At 37.2% G+C, this 19,560-nt stretch overlaps 1 protein-coding gene and 1 long non-coding RNA gene across 4 annotated transcripts in view; one reads left to right on the top strand and one right to left on the bottom strand.

The window, feature by feature from the left end:
* The window catches only part of LOC137996586 (tetratricopeptide repeat protein 28-like), a 32,425-nt gene extending 14,527 nt beyond the window's left edge, over positions 1 to 17,898 (bottom strand). For 2 of the 3 annotated variants that reach the window (XM_068842058.1, XM_068842056.1), the window contains exons 1-3: positions 17,826 to 17,898; positions 16,450 to 16,497; positions 14,539 to 14,586 (exon numbers count right to left, since the gene is read on the bottom strand). The gene's annotated coding sequence lies outside the window, so the exon portion shown is untranslated. Of the gene's footprint in view, positions 1 to 7,536; positions 7,649 to 14,538; positions 14,587 to 16,449; positions 16,498 to 17,825 lie in introns of all 3 variants that reach the window. The other variant, XM_068842057.1, reaches the window with a different exon arrangement.
* A 35-nt stretch (positions 17,899 to 17,933) lies between these two features.
* Positions 17,934 to 19,560, top strand: part of LOC137994429 (uncharacterized) — a 2,319-nt gene continuing 692 nt past the window's right edge. The window contains exons 1-2 of the long non-coding RNA XR_011122130.1: positions 17,934 to 18,162; positions 19,375 to 19,560. The exon at positions 19,375 to 19,560 is cut by the window's right edge and continues 692 nt beyond it. This is a non-coding gene — a long non-coding RNA (uncharacterized lncRNA). The remainder of the gene's footprint in view (positions 18,163 to 19,374) is intronic.

The raw sequence follows: 19,560 nt of genomic DNA, 5'->3' as shown, positions 1-19,560 counted from the left end.
CAAGCCGGCCACGTCTGCTGAATAATTTTTATGGTCAAATATTTGTTAATCCCTCCTACGTGATTCAGTTTTTCATACATGTACTATCTGGCTGTTTCTGTGATTAAAGTTTTTAATTTCACACAGAATTTGTTTCATTTGTTAGCCTTATTTTGGGGTTGAGAGTTTGCTTTGTAAATTTCCCCCCCTCATTCTACAGACTAACCCTAACTTTTGTGTATGATGTTTCCCCAACTCAGCCACCATTCACACACAATATTCCCCTCAAACTACCTGCTAATTAGTGAGAGAGAAACCCCTTCTTGTAAGGAGGATTCTTTTATCAACACCAATTAAGAAAGCTACAAAGGTTGCTAGGTTAACTGCTGCTTCATGTATTACTATTAAATAACCAATCTTAATTTCACTTGGACAGTTCATCTTTAATTTAATATGGCTCCTTCGTGGGGCACCAGACACAAATGGTAACATAATTATTGTTTAACTACTGTTTGCAAGACGTTATGTTTTGGTGTGATATTGTTTCTTGTCGCCTGTTTCCATTATTTTATGTCATCTGTTTTTCGTACACGTAGTAGATGTTTTTGCCATACATTCCGACTCCCCTCAGAGGGTTTTTGATTCAAATGCTTAACCACTCTGCAAAATTCCAGTCTTATTGATTGAGTTATAGAGACTATAATCCAAAACAATACATTTATCACTCTTTTGTAAAGGTCATTCAAAAAATGAGGGCGCTAGCATTTATGACTTTGTAATATCTTGTCTCATACTTCCAGTTTAATTTTTTTTTTTTTTTTGATTTTGCAAATTAGAAGATTGTAGGACTTATTTTCAGATAATTAATGGTAAGAGGTAACAATATTTAGCTCTATTTTCTATTTTGTTTTGAAAAGACAGAGAACGAATCGAACACCTTACGCGGATCTGTGATCAACTCTGCACAGTCTTCAGGTAAGAAAAAATAATTGGAAATGTGACAGCCAAGGCTTATATGAAAGAAAGCTTGTCGTCTATTTTGTGCTTCATTATTCAAGGAAAAGGTTTTTCATGTAAACGGTTTGATCCTGAAATTTAGTTTGTTGCAATATTGCGCATATTTGAAATGACTGAGTTTCTTCTCTTCACGCACGTAATGAAATAGGAAGGGGTTTTTGCCTCTAATAGCAAATATGTTGTTTGTTTCAAAAATTGTTCGCTGGAAAAGGTGGCCTTTATGAATTCATCATGTTTTATGATATGCGAGCGTAACTGGATAGTTTTTATGGCAATAGTAAAGCATTATCTTGTCAAAATGAGGTTAGCGTCTTTCTGGTGTGTTAAGTTAATTAAATCGCGAGTTTGTATTTGCCGTCTGCCGCGTAACCTTGATTTCCATTCTCAAAATTACCTCCAGAACCTACTTTTTGCGTAGAATAAGCTTTTAGAATGATGTTCTTATTTTGCATAAAGCAAGCTAACAAAATCTGTACCTTGCTGAGTTCGCATTTGTTAGCGTTAACAGTATTTTCGGTCCGATGCTTCTGTTTGATGAGGGGTATATTGTTTTGGTCTCCCATCCAAACACTAACCCTGCAGGACAGGGTTTAACTTCAGTGAACTTTGGTATTACAAAGCTGTCAGATGTTCAGAGGGCACGCTTAAACTTGTGGTGTAAAGAAGTTGTGAGGGAACTTGAAAATTATCAACATGTCAGCCCAGAAGACAATGTTTCTCGCTTCTCTTTTATTTGTTATTCTTCAGAGACTGGAATGTTGTAGTTCAATACCACACAATTCAGTGCCTTGTGATTTTCTGTAACACGTACCACAGGCAACCCAGTGTATGCTTCACGGAAGCATCTCGTTATAATAATTATTGCGTGCTTTTACTTGGTGTAAAAGCTAACTTGTTTTTGTGGTTGGCTTGTAGAACGAGGAATAATCATTATAATTATTGCGTGCCTTTACTTGGTGTGAAAGCGAACTTTTTTTCACCAATAGAACCATTGGAATGACATAATTTTCTATTAGTACCAATCGTACCATTGGTACCAATGAACCATCAGAATTGCCCCGTAGGCTGTACCCAGCTAGATCACATGAGAAAATAGTTTCACCAGTAGAACCATTGGAACTAGACCCTCCGTGAGGGTACACTGGGTTGCCTGTGGTACGTGCACCGTTCCAAACATTTTTTTTCAAGGCCATTAAGAAGTCATACCAGAAGAGGCCCTTTGGCTCACAGGTCCTCACACGTTCGTACGACGAAACAGATCTGTCCTTGCGTAATATGTAGCTCTAACAGTGCACGATATTGTTTTGGTATTGTCTATCATTGTAGTGCCATGGTAGAAGTCTTGGGTAAATAGTCTGAGAAGACATGTGCTTACTAGCAAAGTACTGAACCCAGAAAGATTGAAGACTGAAAATAAATGAGAAGTGAGAAACATTGGCTTCTGAGCTGACATGTTGATAAAGTTCTTTTCACCGCAAGTTTAAGCGTGCCCGCTGAGCATCTGACAGCTTTGTAATGCCGAAGTTCACTGAAGTCAATCCCTGTTCGGCGGGGTTACTTTAGTGTTTGGATGAGAGACCAAAACAATATACCCCTCATAAAACAGAAGCATCGGACTGAAAATACTATTAACGCTAACAAATGCGAACTCAGCAAGGTACAGATTTTGTTAGCTTGCTTTATGCAAAACCAAATATTGATGCAAAAGTAAATAACTACTGATGAACAGTTTTTAGAAAGAGCAGAAGGAAGTCTCCAGGACGGTCGATCGAGAATAACATATTTACGACATGAAAACAACATTAATTTTGAACCGTGAATATAGAATATAAAAAGTTACGATCAGCGACAAACATTTTGGGAGATTTTTGCTACGTTCAAATAAATCGCCAAATCGAAAGTGACATGGCCGGAATTCAGCGGGCGTCGTGATTAAGTTACCGTGGCATGTTTACTCGCCAAACAGTGAAGCATCTGTGTCAAATGATGGCAAGATACCGGGTTTTTGTAAGTTTCTTTTTCTGTCAAGTGTTATAAAGTTTGACAATGAAATGAGCGAAGTCAAAACAAAGATCACAATCGCACAACTCTTGTTTATGCAAACTCAAAATTTACTCTCCAAGACGCGTTCGACGTTATTTATCACCAGGTAATTTCATCATTTTGGAAATGGCAGCTACTTTATTATTCATCTGCGTCACAATTTTTCACTGATTTTGGGGCTCATTTTGTTGAAACCCGGGCCAAAACAATCGCTCAACTGCATCTTTTACTGTGGGTCTACCGCAAACGCAGTGTGCATAAGTGAGTAGTTTCAGCGTTCCGAAGAAGAACCTTAATACAACAAAAAGCAAACGACAAACGACCTACTGTCATGGGCTTCACACACAACTTGATCGCGCTAAAGAATGATATTTGGTATGATCACTCAATCATGTGATTGTGCCTGTCAACAAGACATTATAAAACTTATTATACTTAGGATCGAAATTCTCCAATCACAATTAGCTATTTTAACAACCTGTTTCCTCAGAAGGACGTCTGTGAAGCTGCCCAATCAAAACATGACAACTTCGATCCTCTTAGTGGTAAAGTTTCGTTTTTTTTTTGTCTTCGTTTATTTCAGGAGGGCTTGTAGTCCAGTCAAATTGGCTCGAAAAATGGGATAACCCTCAACTAATTGCAACAAAAGGTTTTTCAACGGATAACTAAAGAGAAATTATCCCTCTATAACATACTAAAAGTCCCAGAGAATCGAAGTCCGGGAAAGTGCCTAAAATTGCAATTGATTTCGACCCATTGACAACCAAAAATTTCCAATATGGAAACGAGGCTACACTAAGGTTTTTGACTAAGTCGCCAGAATTACTTTTTGTGGGAATATCAACCCCAAATCATCAGAAATGAAAGACTAGATACCAATTAAAACAACAGGTGTCTTAGTTTATTTCAATTCATTCTCGATCGTGTAATTTTGCACAATCCTGCAAATACATCTACATAGATAAAAAATATTGATACTGCATTCTTTGAAAAAAAACTTTTTGTTTTCATTTACTTTAAGAATTACTTTCAAATATAACTTAATGTCAATTCAAATAATAACTGTAACACTTAAGTATTCAAAAATTTACAATTTAGCGAAGGGGAAAACCCTAGTTTATCAAGATTCAATTAGTGCGTGAATTTGTCTATTTGTGTACCGCCACCCAGGAGTGTGTGTTGGTTCGTCTCGCCAGTGTCTGGATTGGATTTTGCCGTAAGGCCAACGTACATTCCTCCAGTTCTATTGGAAAACAATTCTTTTGATTCAGCTGATAGATGCTAGTAGCTTCTAAAGTTATATCAAGGTAAGCTTAATGCTGATTCAATTTTAAGAGAATCTTTAAACAATCAGTGCTGATCACCTACATATGAGGAATTGCCATGAAATTAGATTCTGTTTCATGATCAGCCCTTCGAGGCGTGTAAAAGAAATCTCCCCCTAGATATCGAAGAATTCATTCTTTCTAGTTTAATAGAAATCCAATGCTCATATCTAACTACTGCTTCGGAGTAGAAGAGTTTCTTTTTGAAAGCCTATTGTGCTGGCATGATCTTTGCTGACGCTGCTCAAATACATTTTGAAATATGCTAATCAAACTTGCTTCGTAGCATAGTGAGAAAGATAAAATTTTTATAACAATTTAACTATAATTTAACGTTTTTTTCTTTTCATTTCTATATTGCTTAGGTTGTTATTTGGAGTTTTACTCCTTCAATGTGTTCTTATGGATGGAGCGCCTCTAGTTTGCGCGATTTGCGGAGTTGCAGGCTCAGCGCACGAATTTTCCACAATTGGAACAAAGGGAAGTGAAGGTATAAATCGCGCCAGCGGCCTCAGAAATGATTCAATTAGTGTTGCTCCTGGACGGCATGTACACCCTAATTGTCGTCGAGATTACTGCCACCCCACCAATATATCCAAGGATAACAGAAGCCGCGAAAATGCGGGTTCTCAATCTGCAACTATTCAACGCAAAAGAAGTGCAGACCAGACATTCGATTGCAAAAGCGATTGTTATTTTTGCGGCAATAAAGTAGATGTTAAATCTGTAGACGTATGTAGAGTGATGACTCTAGAGACTCAAGAAACCGTTTTGAATAAGTAAATGTTTTCTTCTCATTTAATTTTTTTAAGCCGAAGAGAAAGTACTGCTACAAGATGCTTGTAAGCTGTTCCAGAAGGTCATGAAAAATGAAATCAACGCTGAAGAAACTGAGTCATCGCAAGTCCCGGAAAAAATTAAATCATCCGTAAACAGTTATCGTGCTAAATTGGTCCAGAGTAACCGCACAGCCGCGCTTTGGGTTCAATACATGGATATGGTCGACATCCTGAGGAGGTTTATTAAAGCAGAACGCACGGCCAATTGGCTGCTCTATCTGCATGCTTTGGACGAGATGTTACCCTATTTGGCAGCTTCTGGTCACAACCTTTATGTGAAATGTGTACATTTGTATCTCGAAAGCATGATCAAACTTCCCCAAGAACAACCACAGCTGTACCAAGAATTCATGTCAGGTTTACATGTGGTGCAATGCAGCGATAGGTACTGGGCAGGCTTATCAACTGACCTCGTTATAGAACAGGTGCTAATGCGCAGCCTCAAAACAGATGGTGGCCTAACAAGAGGACGCGGGATGACAGAGCAACAATGTCTGACATGGCTACTGGCGATGCCGACTTTCGCAGAAACCAATCGCGCAATGCAGGAGTTCACGGGCGTCCTTTACGACTCAGGGGAACAGAATAAGGACATGACCAATTCAAGGATGAAGCGCGATATGAAGGATACCCTTGATGTCCTTACGACTATTTCTGAACGAAACCCATTTTTGTCGCAAGATTCAGCGCTCCGCAACATCATGACGGGAGTCCATGCAGACACCTCAGTCAATGTGGACACGGCCCAAGACGCTGGCAAGAAAATCTTGAAATCAATGAAAGGTCAAACCACAAAAGAATACACATTCAAGCGCTCTTCCCAATCCATTACAATGGCTTCCAAGTCGGCTATCCGAATCGGAAACGACCAAGTTCAGATAGACCCGCAGCTGCTATTCCAGCGATTGATTTTAGTCAGCTCCACCGAAGACCTGGAGTCTTTATTCCGATATGAGCTCTGCAGCTATCCCACTGCGCTTTTCGACTCATCTTGGATGCTACGAAAACCACAAAAGCCGGTCCTTGCTGACGCCATGTGGTCAATGTTAAGCGAAGCCTCCCAAGATTGAGCCCTCTGGAGTTACGAAGTACGTATTGGATAGAGGCGCACTTCTCCATTGTCTATCGTGGCCACACGGAACCACGTTTAAAGAAGTATATGAAATTTACAGTGGTTACGTCTTGCAAACGTATGGAAGAGCAACAACTATCGTGTTTGACAGGTACGACGTAGTCTCTACGAAGTCTATGACGCAAGAAAGAAGAACTGCGGGAAAAGTTGGCGCCACTGTCTCCTTCACAGATGATATAAAGATACCCATGAAAAAGGACATTTTTCTTGCAAACAAGAAAAATAAGCAAGCATTTGTTATTCAGTTGGTCTTCTTCTGGCAGAAACAAGGCTTTGAGACCCTCAACGCAGATGGAGACGCGGACGTTCTCATTGTTAAGACCGCAGTTGAATCAGCCAACACGGAAGATACAATTCTGGTAGGGGATGACACTGACCTCCTAATACTTCTGGCTCACTACGTGCGGATGGACGCACATCGCCTTTACATGAGACCAGAACCCAAGGCAAGTTCCAAAAAAAGACGAGTCTGGTACAGTAATGAAATCAAAAAAGACCTCGGAGAAGACGTATGCCGGCATCTTTTTTTTTATCCACGCCCTATAATTGGATGCGACACCACATCCAGCATATACGGAATAGGAAAGGGCGCGTCACTGAAGAAGTTTGTGAACTCAGAGCACTTCCGTCAGCAAGCACTGGTATTCGACAACCTGGCATCGACTGTAGATGAAGTGAAAACTGCAGGTAAAAATGCCCTAGTGTGCTTATATGGAGGAAAGCCGGGACAGACACTTGACCAGCTGCAGTACCAGCGCTACTTGGAAAAGCTAGCTTGTAAATCCAAGTCAATACAGCCTCAGAGTTTACCACCTACTTCTTCAGCGGTGAAGTACCACAGTCTGCGAGTCTACCTTCAAATAAGAAAATGGAAAGATAGTACAGAGGACATAAATTACGCAGAATGGGTATGGAGGTCAGCAGCGGAACAACTGACACCAATCATGACAGATCTCGCACCCGCACCAGTCTCTTAACCAGATAATGAGATGTAATTGTTCCCAAGACTGCAGCACCCGCCGTTGCTCCTGTCGCAAAAATGATCTACCGTGTAATACTGCTTGCGGTCAGTGCAAAGAGTCTGCTTGTACCAACGCACCCGAGCAAATCCCTGACGATGAAGATTCTGATTCCGACTCTGGTTGAACAAATTAGCTCTAAAAGGCGGTTAAAGCGGAGTACAAAGTAAGATACCCCTCACCTGCTTTGTTATCGGGTGGCAGTCATCGGTCTGTATAAGATTTGAAATTATAGACTTTTGTTAGGAGCCCATGGGACCAATGTCAAACGTTCCATTGACGGGACTTTCTTTTCTGCACCAACAAAGCAGAATGTTTAGATTAACAGATATTGTGACCTCTATAACTGTTTAGAAACTAAAGATTGATTGCGGGATCGACTTTAGAGGAAAAGGCTTTCTAGTCGTACCATGCAATGTAGCTGGATTATGATCTGGTTTAAATTGATAAATAGACCGTAAACAATGTGACAATTCTTATCCAGTTATACGAATAGCACGATTTTAACTTAAACAACAATCCGGCGGCTTACCCGGCCCAAAATTGTTACTGTATTGAGACAATAAAATAGTAGCCGTTATATAAATTGGGTACCCTGTGGTTTTTCATATAAGCTTTGTATGGGAATTTTCTTTTCCGTTTTTCGGGGCCTTCCCGAACTCCGATTCTTTGGGACTTTTGATATGTTGTTAAGGAAATCCGAATGAGCCAGAATCCGTTGAAAAACCTTTTCTTGCAATTTGTTGAGAGTCTGACCCCAATTTGACTGGACTATTGGTTGATCTCTGTCTATCGTTAGAATCTTAGAATTGGTCTCGACTCCTGTCTCGTGTTGCTATCGCACACCCACCAAAATTCGCGTATTCTTGTTCGTTTTATTCCTACTCGTATAGAACCAAACAGCTACCTCCTAAATGTCGAGACCAGTAAATGATCACACAAATGAAGCCAATGGCGAGAAATAATATTTCAAGTGAACAGCTTAAAATAAAATTTGTGCGAAATCTCTCTCTTTAAGAAAGTTAAAGAAATATTGTTGCTTTCTAAATTTAACAATAACTTCATTGCATTTTACGCTACAGTGACTATACTAAAATCTTTTTCTGACCTCAAAAACAATCGCTAGCTGTAATCATTTGCCAGAAAGATCACGGCTACAAATGCCTGTCATCTTAATGCGCATTAAATTTCAACTCACGAATGCAAATTAGTTAAGCTCGAATATTACACAGCACAATGAATCACAACGGTTGAAGCATCTCACAAAAACCTTTCCAGCGTGAAATTTATTGAAATTAACAACATATTTGCTATTGGAGACAAACAAAACCCTTTCTATTCCAATTGCGTGCGTGCAAACAAGAAACAATCCGTGTCACAAACGATACGATATGCAAATGATTAAATTTCTCAGTTCAAGATTAAACTCTTTCCTAAAGAACCTTTTCCGAAGCACAAAATAGAGATCAAGCTTTCTTTCCAATAATTCTTCACTGTCACATTTTCAATTATTTTTTTACCTGAAAACTATACAGCTTGACTACAAATTAAATGCAAATTGCCAGACAAATGAGATGCCACTTCGGTAAACACTGTGATACATTAAAGATGTTCGATACCTCTTACACCCATACTGAATTTCCCACTTACTGTCAGTCTTCTACATACCAGCACAGTTTATAAAATAAGATTAGAAACAACGCACACTTTCTCATATCCGACTGCAACTGTTGTCGAAGACCATTCCTCGTCGCTTTTAAGATCCAGATATTTATTTTCCCCGCCTGTTTCATTACTCCAATTGACGTTCCATTCTTCATCTCATAAAGGTATATTTTTTCCACTAAACCGCCATTCGCGTTACAATGACTTTCAACGCCATTGCAGGTTTAATAATTCAATGTTCTCCTGTGTTCACTAGGGAAATCTACACATTACCCCAGTCCCCTCAAAGCTAACAAAATACGCGCAAAAGACTCTATACACAAAGACACCACTTAGCAGGGGACTGATAGGCAAGACTTTTCCTGACACGGAAAAAAAAAATTAAAAAAACACGAAATCAAACACAGATCTTGACTGGTTTGCCATAGGCAACCCAGTAATGACATCATTTTCTATTGGTACCAATGGTAGGATTGGTACCAATAGACCATCATAATTGGGAAAATAGTGAAAGTCCCCTTAATGAAATGCATATTCACCAACAGAACCATTGGAATGACATTCTTTTGTATTGGTACCAATCCTACCATTGGTACCAATGGACTATCGGAATTGACGAATCGTATCCGTTTGTGTATATTGGACAAAACTAAATTGTGACGCAGATGAACAATAAAGTAGCTGCTATTTCCAAAATGATGGAATTACCTGGTGATACAAAACCTTGTCTTGGAGAGTAAATTTTTGACTCAGCAGAAACAATGGTCAACCCCGGGGTCAACCTCAAGAGTTTGGGCGATTGTGATCTTTGTTTTTGACTTTGCTCATTTATTGTCAAACTCTATAACACTTGACAGAAAAAGAAACTTACGAAAACCTGGTACCTTGCCATCATTTGACACAAAATTAATCACGGCGCCCGCTGAATTCCGGCGATGTCACTTTCGATTTTGCGATTAATTTGTGCAACCAAAAGTACAATAACAAAATTGAACGTAGCAAAAATCTCCCCAAAATGTTTGTCGCTGATCGTAACTTTTTATATTCTATATTCACGGTTCAAAGTTAATGTTGTTTTCATGTCGTAAATATGTTATTCTCGAACGACCGTCCAGGAAACTTCCTTCTGCTCTTTCTAAAAACTGTGTATCAATTTACTTTTGCATCAATATTTGTTTTTGCATACAGCAAGCTAACAAAATCTGTACCTTGCTGAGTTCGCATTGGTTAGCGTTAATAGTATTTTCAGTCCAATGCTCCTGTTTTACAAAGGGGTATATGTTTGAGGTCACCCATCCAGATACTAACCCCGCCGGACTCCTGGAATTAACTTTAGTAAACTTTAGTATTACAAAGCTGTCAGATGCTCAGAGGGCACGCTTAAACTTGAGGTGAAAGAAGATGTGAGGGAGCTTGAAAATTATCAACATGTCAGCCCAGAAGCCAATGTTTCTCACTTCCCATTTATTTTCTTCAATCTTTCTGGGTTCGGTACTTTGCTAGTAACCACATGTCTTCTCAGGCTATTTACCCAAGACTGCTATCATGGCACTACAATGATAGACAATACCAAATCAATATCGTGCACTGCTAGAGCTACATATTATGCAAGGACAACTTGAATCTCCTAGAAGACAACACACAGCTGAGTTGACATTTTATATGGAATAAATTGCTGTTTACTTCACTACCACATGTAAGCAATGCGTGTCTAAAATTTCCAAAGAGGACAGGAATTTCTTCTTTCCAACAAATGATTAATTAATAGGCTGGTAGCCAGGTTTTTAACCTCAGAAAAGGATCTGTTCGTCGTGCAAACGTGTGAGGACCTGTGAGCCAAAGGGCCTCTGCTGGTATGACTTCTGGGTGACCCCTTAAATGGTCTTAATGACCCCCCAACTTGAAAAAAAATTGTCTGGAACGGTGCACATACCACAGGCAACCCAGTGTACCCTCATGGAGGGTCTCGTTAAATTTAAAACAAGAACCCAATTCAAAGATTTTGGCATGAATTAAATGCTTAGGTTCATGCATTAAAAATATGTAACTGCTTCAAAATCTGTCGTCTAATTGTTTTTGTCTGTGAGCTATGGTAATAACTGTTAATAGCTTGACTACAATGAATTTTTTGTAGTTTCCAGCACATTTCTGATTTGCTGGAATATTATTTTATAGGAGCAGGATAATTATGTATGTGTTGTGTATTTTCTGTTTCGAATCTACGTATAAACTATGTTGAAACCATTTTTATTTTTGGACACAAAAACCCCATAACATAGCCTTTACATATGCTCCGTAAAGGTTCCATTTGACTAGATGAAACATAGCATTTCCTTTCAAAATATATACATGAGGCATACGTATAACATAGCCTTTGAATAAGGCTTCTGTATCCAATTTATGTATATCATAACATACCATTTACATAAGGTCGTTAAATAGGATTTACATAGATTACACAGTGTCTGGTTCTACAAGGGAAGGTACAAGACATGACTGCCTGATTACCACTAATGACAAAAAACTTTATAGTTAAACAAAGTATTCAATGATCTTTGGTAGTTCTTTATACAGACAAGAAAATGATGCCTGTTTTTGTTGTGGATTTGACTGCTTAGAGTAAGAAGCTTAGTAAAGTCACTCCTGATAAATTTAAAAAGTTACCAATGGCTGAATTGCCTTAAAGGAACCAAAAGTTAAAACCATCAAGGAATAAAATTAACTGGTGGGAAAAGGCCGAGGAAAATCATGAAAAACTGGAATATCCTTGAAAAAAGCTGGAAATTAATACATGATCTTCACATGCTTTCATTTAATAGCATGCAGGAATGTCTAGAAAATCTAGAAAGCAGCATTTGTAACAAGCTGGAAAAACCTGATTTGATCCCAGATTATGATTTCTGGAATAAAGCTGGCAATTTCTTCCCTAATTAGCATGTTTCATTAACATTCTAGAATTTTCTAGAATTTTCCAGAAAAGGAAACTGGTAAATTCCGGGAATTTCTAGAAATTTTTTTTGTCATATCCTAAGAAAAATTCTGGAAATAACCAGAATATTCCAGATTTGTTTTGCAAGGGTCTGTAATCAATCTAAAAAAGGTCAAGTTTTAAAATTTGGTCAAAATTCCAGTTTTGGTATATTGTACCGTTAACACCGCTAAAGGGTGAATGAATTACTCTAGCTATGCCATGTTGTTTTGATTTTCAAGTTACTCGTTCGTTATTTCAAAAAGAGCGATTCAAACAAGCGACATTTTGGAGTCGTTTTCACTCGCTCGCAAGGCCCCATACCGAAAAAGTCGCCGTCCAGGTAAAATAATTATCGAAACAAAGTAAACATATTTTTCTAAAAATGGTTTTGGTAGTCCTTTATTGTGACAAATTTTGGCAATTTTCGATCTTTTTATCTTGCACGGTCTTAGGTGAAAATTGCTGAGAGGCGCTCTTAAATGTTCCTTACAAGGAGGTGAAACTCAAACTATAAACCAACGATATTATAGAAAACATACTGTAACTGACACAATGGTAAATTTTAAAAGTGTAATGCTAAACCGACATGATCAACTTGTTTGTTGAGTTTGGCCGGTTTCATCTGCTCAATATGGAAGCTCTCCCTGTTTTTGAGTTGATAGAAAGAGGTAGCATTTTCACTAAATTCTAAGCAAGAAACATCGCAATTATCCTGACAATGTTTAGACAAACTAAGATGCTTGAAACAGAAATTTATTTTATCAAACGAGTTGATAAAGGTCGAATGGCCACCGTGAAAGATTTGGAAAGCTGACGTTTCGAGCGTTAGCCCCTTCGTCGGAGCGAAAGAAAATATGATAATTTTTATCCCAGAAAAAGTGCTCATTTACACGTGTGTAGAAATGCCTGTTATGCACGTTATTTTCCTTGCCAAATTTTTTAACCTTCTCTTGCACAAAGTTCAATTTCCATGATGGAAGACCAAATATTTTCTTGGTCAATTTATGACAGCTGATGACATGCATCACAGGTCAACTTGCCAGTTTTCAAAATGCAGGGGTTTGTCTGCAAGTGTTTCCTTCTTGTCTCGCCCCATTTTTCATAACTCTAAAAATTTTAATTTCATGTGGTTATCCACTGCCAAGTCTTTCGGTAAAACATTATCTAGTGGGAAATAACTTTCTAACGCAAATCATTTATACCTACGCAAACACAGTGGATCGAGATCGGGAACGAACAACTAAACAAAGCCACAATAAGCCAATGGATTTAACATAGTAAATTGATATTAACTAACTATGGTAAATAGCTGATACATGAAGAAACATGCTTGCGAACTAAAAGGCAAAGAAATTACCAACAAAACGAGTAGAATGACTTCAAATTGTAAACAAACTAAACAATGTCATAATCCAAGAACTATTATATGAAGCATGGATTTGAAAAAAGCAAGAGCTTCAAATTACATATTGCACAATAATCCCACAATAGTACATTGAAACTAGTAATTGTGAAATAATGGTAACAAACGGATCATTTGGAATCAAATGCAATTAAAAGGATACAAAGCAGGAGACAAAAATACAGCAATTACTCATTGGAAAACAGCAAAAATATTCAAGGCGCAAATCACATGCTGTGCCAGACTGAAGGTCAACATAGATAAATAAAGCTAGACAATAGCAAATGAAATTTTGCAATCACTGCTAAGAACTAAAATCAAGAACAGAAAGCTATATGTAGTAACTAAACTAAAGGCTACGCATAAATAAAGAAATAGGAAAATAATGATAACATACCAAATGTTATTGATAACTACACACCTCAGAAGACTTGGAAAATGACTTGTCTTGAAGACTGACACTCTTCAGATAAATTAACTGAACTGACTGAACTTACTTCAAGTAAATGGTAGCCAATTTACAATGGATTTTAGGAAAATAGAAAACTAACTAAAAACCAAATAAGGCTAGGGGGTAAATCTACTACCCACTAATACAGGATTTACCTAAGGGAAGAAGGAGTTTACCACTCCTACACAACAGGAATTAGGTAAGAGAAATGTGTGGGGATAACACAACTACACAAGCAAAAATATGAGGAAATTGAGTAATTATGGGTAAACAAGCAAATAATAGTAATTAGGATAATGAAAAGAAGTTGAAAATAATTGGAATAAAATAAACACAAAATGAACACAAGTGACCTAGTCACTGTCTCACAGTTCAATCAAACGACAGACAAATAACTTATTACAGGTACACCCAGCAAGCTAATATCACTTAATACCTTGCAATGTTCCTTTTTAAAACCTTTTGAGCAGGAATAATGAATCTGGCTGAAAAAATTATTTACGGGATAAATAATACTGGTGGATCATTTGGATGCATCATTTGCAACTAATCATGAGTGACTGTGAGCACTTCAGAAAACAAACTTGTAAGGAATTCTGACAAAAAGTAACGCAAAATTCGTCAGAACTGGTTTATTACACATAAATTATTACTTGTTCGTGTTATAAAGAAACGAGAAGCAGTGAGCAACTTACCAAAATGGATGCTAATCGACGCGAGGTCCTTGAAAACAAGAAATGACTCTGCAAAATATGATTTAATGTGGTTATCCATGCATTATCGAATCTTGTAGGAAAACTTTTAACTTTCATAACAAAAATCACTTGCATAGTATACAAAAAAAGTACCCCATTTCTCTACTGACTTTTGTCCCAGAGCCACTCTATACTCTATCCTAATCTAACTGATTGGTTTCTAAACATGAAAGCTTGAGGCTTATTACTTACAGGATTGTCATAGCCTGGGTAATATTAATAAGCCCCTTTGTTTGTGATGAATATACCGGTATATTCTAAATAATAAAGATAATTTGAACACGTGGAATATAGACCGTATTCCTAAGTAGCAGTCAAGAAATTATTCTTTTGTCTTTGTGCTAATCATCATAACTAGCCTCACTTTGGAACAAAAATTCTTTTGAATTTTGCTCGTGTTTACGAGGCTAGTTAGAATGATTCGCATAAAGACAAAAGAATAATTACTTTACCGCCATTTATGAATACGGTCTATACTAAACAAACAAAATAATAGTATAATAAATAAACAAACACGCAGTATTCTTATAATTGCTTAAACCAGTGAAATTATGAACTTCAACCTGAGACACACGAAGACATGTCTTCCATGAAATTTTCAGTCTGGCTGAAAAATCTGCCTAATCAGGCCGAAAAGAAAAGGTATCTACTAAAAACTAGTTGAAAAGTCGCCAAGCTGGCTGCATTAATTTTCGTGCAAATCATTTATGTCTTGTCACCTTGCTTGTAAATAATTTATGGTTGGAAATTAAAAGTCATATCACCACCGACCAGTATAAACTGTAAACACGTCAGGTATTAAAATTTACAGTATGTACATGTTGCCCTATTTCCCAGACACTTACACTTTACGATTCTGCGTGTATTTCGTTGTAAAAACGAAGCAAATTTGAACGATACGTTCCAAATACTTATCAATTAGTCAGCTTGCGTTTGTTCTTTAGGTAAGAAGATTCAAATTTTCGTTGAAGTATACTGAGTAAAATCTGTTTCTTATTACATGCGACTTATACCTTTTCATTTTCAAAAGCGGTCTGTTAGGTTCATTTTACTTTTTTTTTCGACACACGTCAAGCTACAAGGTATGTTTTTTAAGATATAAGAAGTTTCCGTTTGCAGTTTTGTATCTGCGTGCAAAAAGATCCCCAAAAATAGTTCAACTGACTATAATACTACACATTAACTGAACTGACTGAACTTACTTCAAGTAAATGGTAGCCAATTTACAATGGATTTTAGGAAAATAGAAAACTAACTAAAAACCAAATAAGGCTAGGGGGTAAATCTACTACCCACTAATACAGGATTTACCTAAGGGAAGAAGGAGTTTACCACTCCTACACAACAGGAATTAGGTAAGAGAAATGTGTGGGGATAACACAACTACACAAGCAAAAATATGAGGAAATTGAGTAATTATGGGTAAACAAGCAAATAATAGTAATTAGGATAATGAAAAGAAGTTGAAAATAATTGGAATAAAATAAACACAAAATGAACACAAGTGACCTAGTCACTGTCTCACAGTTCAATCAAACGACAGACAAATAACTTATTACAGGTACACCCAGCAAGCTAATATCACTTAATACCTTGCAATGTTCCTTTTTAAAACCTTTTGAGCAGGAATAATGAATCTGGCTGAAAAAATTATTTACGGGATAAATAATACTGGTGGATCATTTGGATGCATCATTTGCAACTAATCATGAGTGACTGTGAGCACTTCAGAAAACAAACTTGTAAGGAATTCTGACAAAAAGTAACGCAAAATTCGTCAGAACTGGTTTATTACACATAAATTATTACTTGTTCGTGTTATAAAGAAACGAGAAGCAGTGAGCAACTTACCAAAATGGATGCTAATCGACGCGAGGTCCTTGAAAACAAGAAATGACTCTGCAAAATATGATTTAATGTGGTTATCCATGCATTATCGAATCTTGTAGGAAAACTTTTAACTTTCATAACAAAAATCACTTGCATAGTATACAAAAAAAGTACCCCATTTCTCTACTGACTTTTGTCCCAGAGCCACTCTATACTCTATCCTAATCTAACTGATTGGTTTCTAAACATGAAAGCTTGAGGCTTATTACTTACAGGATTGTCATAGCCTGGGTAATATTAATAAGCCCCTTTGTTTGTGATGAATATACCGGTATATTCTAAATAATAAAGATAATTTGAACACGTGGAATATAGACCGTATTCCTAAGTAGCAGTCAAGAAATTATTCTTTTGTCTTTGTGCTAATCATCATAACTAGCCTCACTTTGGAACAAAAATTCTTTTGAATTTTGCTCGTGTTTACGAGGCTAGTTAGAATGATTCGCATAAAGACAAAAGAATAATTACTTTACCGCCATTTATGAATACGGTCTATACTAAACAAACAAAATAATAGTATAATAAATAAACAAACACGCAGTATTCTTATAATTGCTTAAACCAGTGAAATTATGAACTTCAACCTGAGACACACGAAGACATGTCTTCCATGAAATTTTCAGTCTGGCTGAAAAATCTGCCTAATCAGGCCGAAAAGAAAAGGTATCTACTAAAAACTAGTTGAAAAGTCGCCAAGCTGGCTGCATTAATTTTCGTGCAAATCATTTATGTCTTGTCACCTTGCTTGTAAATAATTTATGGTTGGAAATTAAAAGTCATATCACCACCGACCAGTATAAACTGTAAACACGTCAGGTATTAAAATTTACAGTATGTACATGTTGCCCTATTTCCCAGACACTTACACTTTACGATTCTGCGTGTATTTCGTTGTAAAAACGAAGCAAATTTGAACGATACGTTCCAAATACTTATCAATTAGTCAGCTTGCGTTTGTTCTTTAGGTAAGAAGATTCAAATTTTCGTTGAAGTATACTGAGTAAAATCTGTTTCTTATTACATGCGACTTATACCTTTTCATTTTCAAAAGCGGTCTGTTAGGTTCATTTTACTTTTTTTTTCGACACACGTCAAGCTACAAGGTATGTTTTTTAAGATATAAGAAGTTTCCGTTTGCAGTTTTGTATCTGCGTGCAAAAAGATCCCCAAAAATAGTTCAACTGACTATAATACTACACATAATTTCGCCAGCCAGCTAAATTTCTGTTCGATGTGAGCAACGCTGTTTACGCAAAATATTGAAATAATTTCCTTCCAGCAAATTAACAAAATTGGCATTTAAGTATAGCAAAAATTACAGAAATAATTTAACAAACCTTTAACATGAATAACCCGAGGATTGCAATAGCTTCGAAGAACACAAAATGGGGAATACTATACAGAACTGAAAAACGACTACGCATGCGCCAGATAGGGAGCACAAATCGTGGATGAGACGCGAAGTGTCCATTTCGATCCTTTGATCCCGTCTTCTGCCTGTGTCACTTTATAACTCTTGACGGTGTGAATTTTGGAAGTGAGATCGTGGTGATTTCATTTAAGGAGACACATCAGATGTGTGTAATATATTTGTGTGGAATTTTTGGGCCTTGAGATCCAAACCTAGTTAAATTTGTTTGGGAATATGCGCTGCAGAAACTAACCGAGGCTACGGTGAGTGTTCCATATTTGTTTTTGAAGCATGAAGTGTTCACAACGTTTGGTTCAGTTTACACACTAGGGTATTGCCCATGCAATCTCTACAGTTTTCATCAACAAGATAATTTGGGCAGGGTTTTCTGAAATCACCTTTACAATCAATCATACATGTATTTACAATGCGTTAATTAAACGTAACATGTTCTAAGAGCATTATTTGAAAGTTGTCAACCTTCTCCTTGAACCAAGGCAGCAGTTCATTTAGAGTGCTGCCACTCTGCAATAGCCACTTAACCTCCTGACTGCCCCCATAAAGGCAGCTGTCTAAAAGAAAACACCTTGCCAACTTGTGAAGTTGGAATGAACACAAGTACTGGCCAGAACTACACAGAAAATATTGAAGTTCTTTGTCCCTGTCTCAGGGCATTTCTTCAATGAAAAGGTAAATTGGTTGCAAGACTGGCCTCTGAGATTACACTCAGAAGAAGTTCTAGTTGCACAGTGGTGTGATCAATAACATTGTTTAATTTATTGCCATAGTGAGGCTTGATTACAGAATCATAAATACTTGCCCACCAAAATACCCTGTGCAATCAACTGATACACCCATGTTCGGGAGACTGTTGGCCTGTTAATTAATGGAACATCGATATATTAGGAAAAGAACAATTTGTTAAATAAAAGTAAAAAGTCCAGGCCCTGCTTCCTGTTAATCCTAGGATTATTGACAGGGAAATACTGCTTCAAAGTGGCACCCGAGTGACTTAATTGTAGTCTAGCTTCCACAATCGCCAAATAATAATGATCTATCATTATTGTAATAATGCAACACACTTGGTGTCAACATCTATGTCAAAACTTGGAAGATGGTATTTTCTTTCCCCCTGGACTGGCCATTATTTGCAAATCTATGTTCAACCCAACGTCCAAGGCAAAATTATGGTTAGACTCAAAAAATTTAAGAACATGTGTTAAGGCAAACAGTTAAGGGTCATTGGTTTATGTGTGGTTTATAGTATGTTTATATGGTTAGCTCATCATGTTTTCTTTGTCTTGGTTGTGTAATAAGAATGACTTTTTGTACTAATTTTCACAGCCCCCATAAAAACTGATATGTGCAGTTTCCTGTGTCTAGGAAAATAATAATATCATTATGATATTGTAGATTATAGCATTGTAATATGCATCTCATGGACAATAACATTCATGTTCGTTTTTTGTCCTTAGGGAGATGGATCCACCTGGTATTATTTGCGGCAGTTTTGTGAAATATTAGCTCTAAAAGGAGCGAGAAGAAATTCAGCCTTTTTTTCTCAGCAATAAACCACAATAATCTTATTGAGTTCACTTTGTTCATGTTGGTAGTGTGGAACAAAAGACTGGATAAAGTCACTGAGAAATCCAGACAATGCT

Source organism: Montipora foliosa, chromosome 3 (assembly GCF_036669935.1).
Source record: "Montipora foliosa isolate CH-2021 chromosome 3, ASM3666993v2, whole genome shotgun sequence".
NCBI classification, from domain to species: Eukaryota; Metazoa; Cnidaria; class Anthozoa; order Scleractinia; family Acroporidae; genus Montipora; species Montipora foliosa.
The sequence above is the reverse complement of the archived record's forward strand: the minus strand, read 5'-3'. Positions and strand labels throughout refer to the sequence as shown.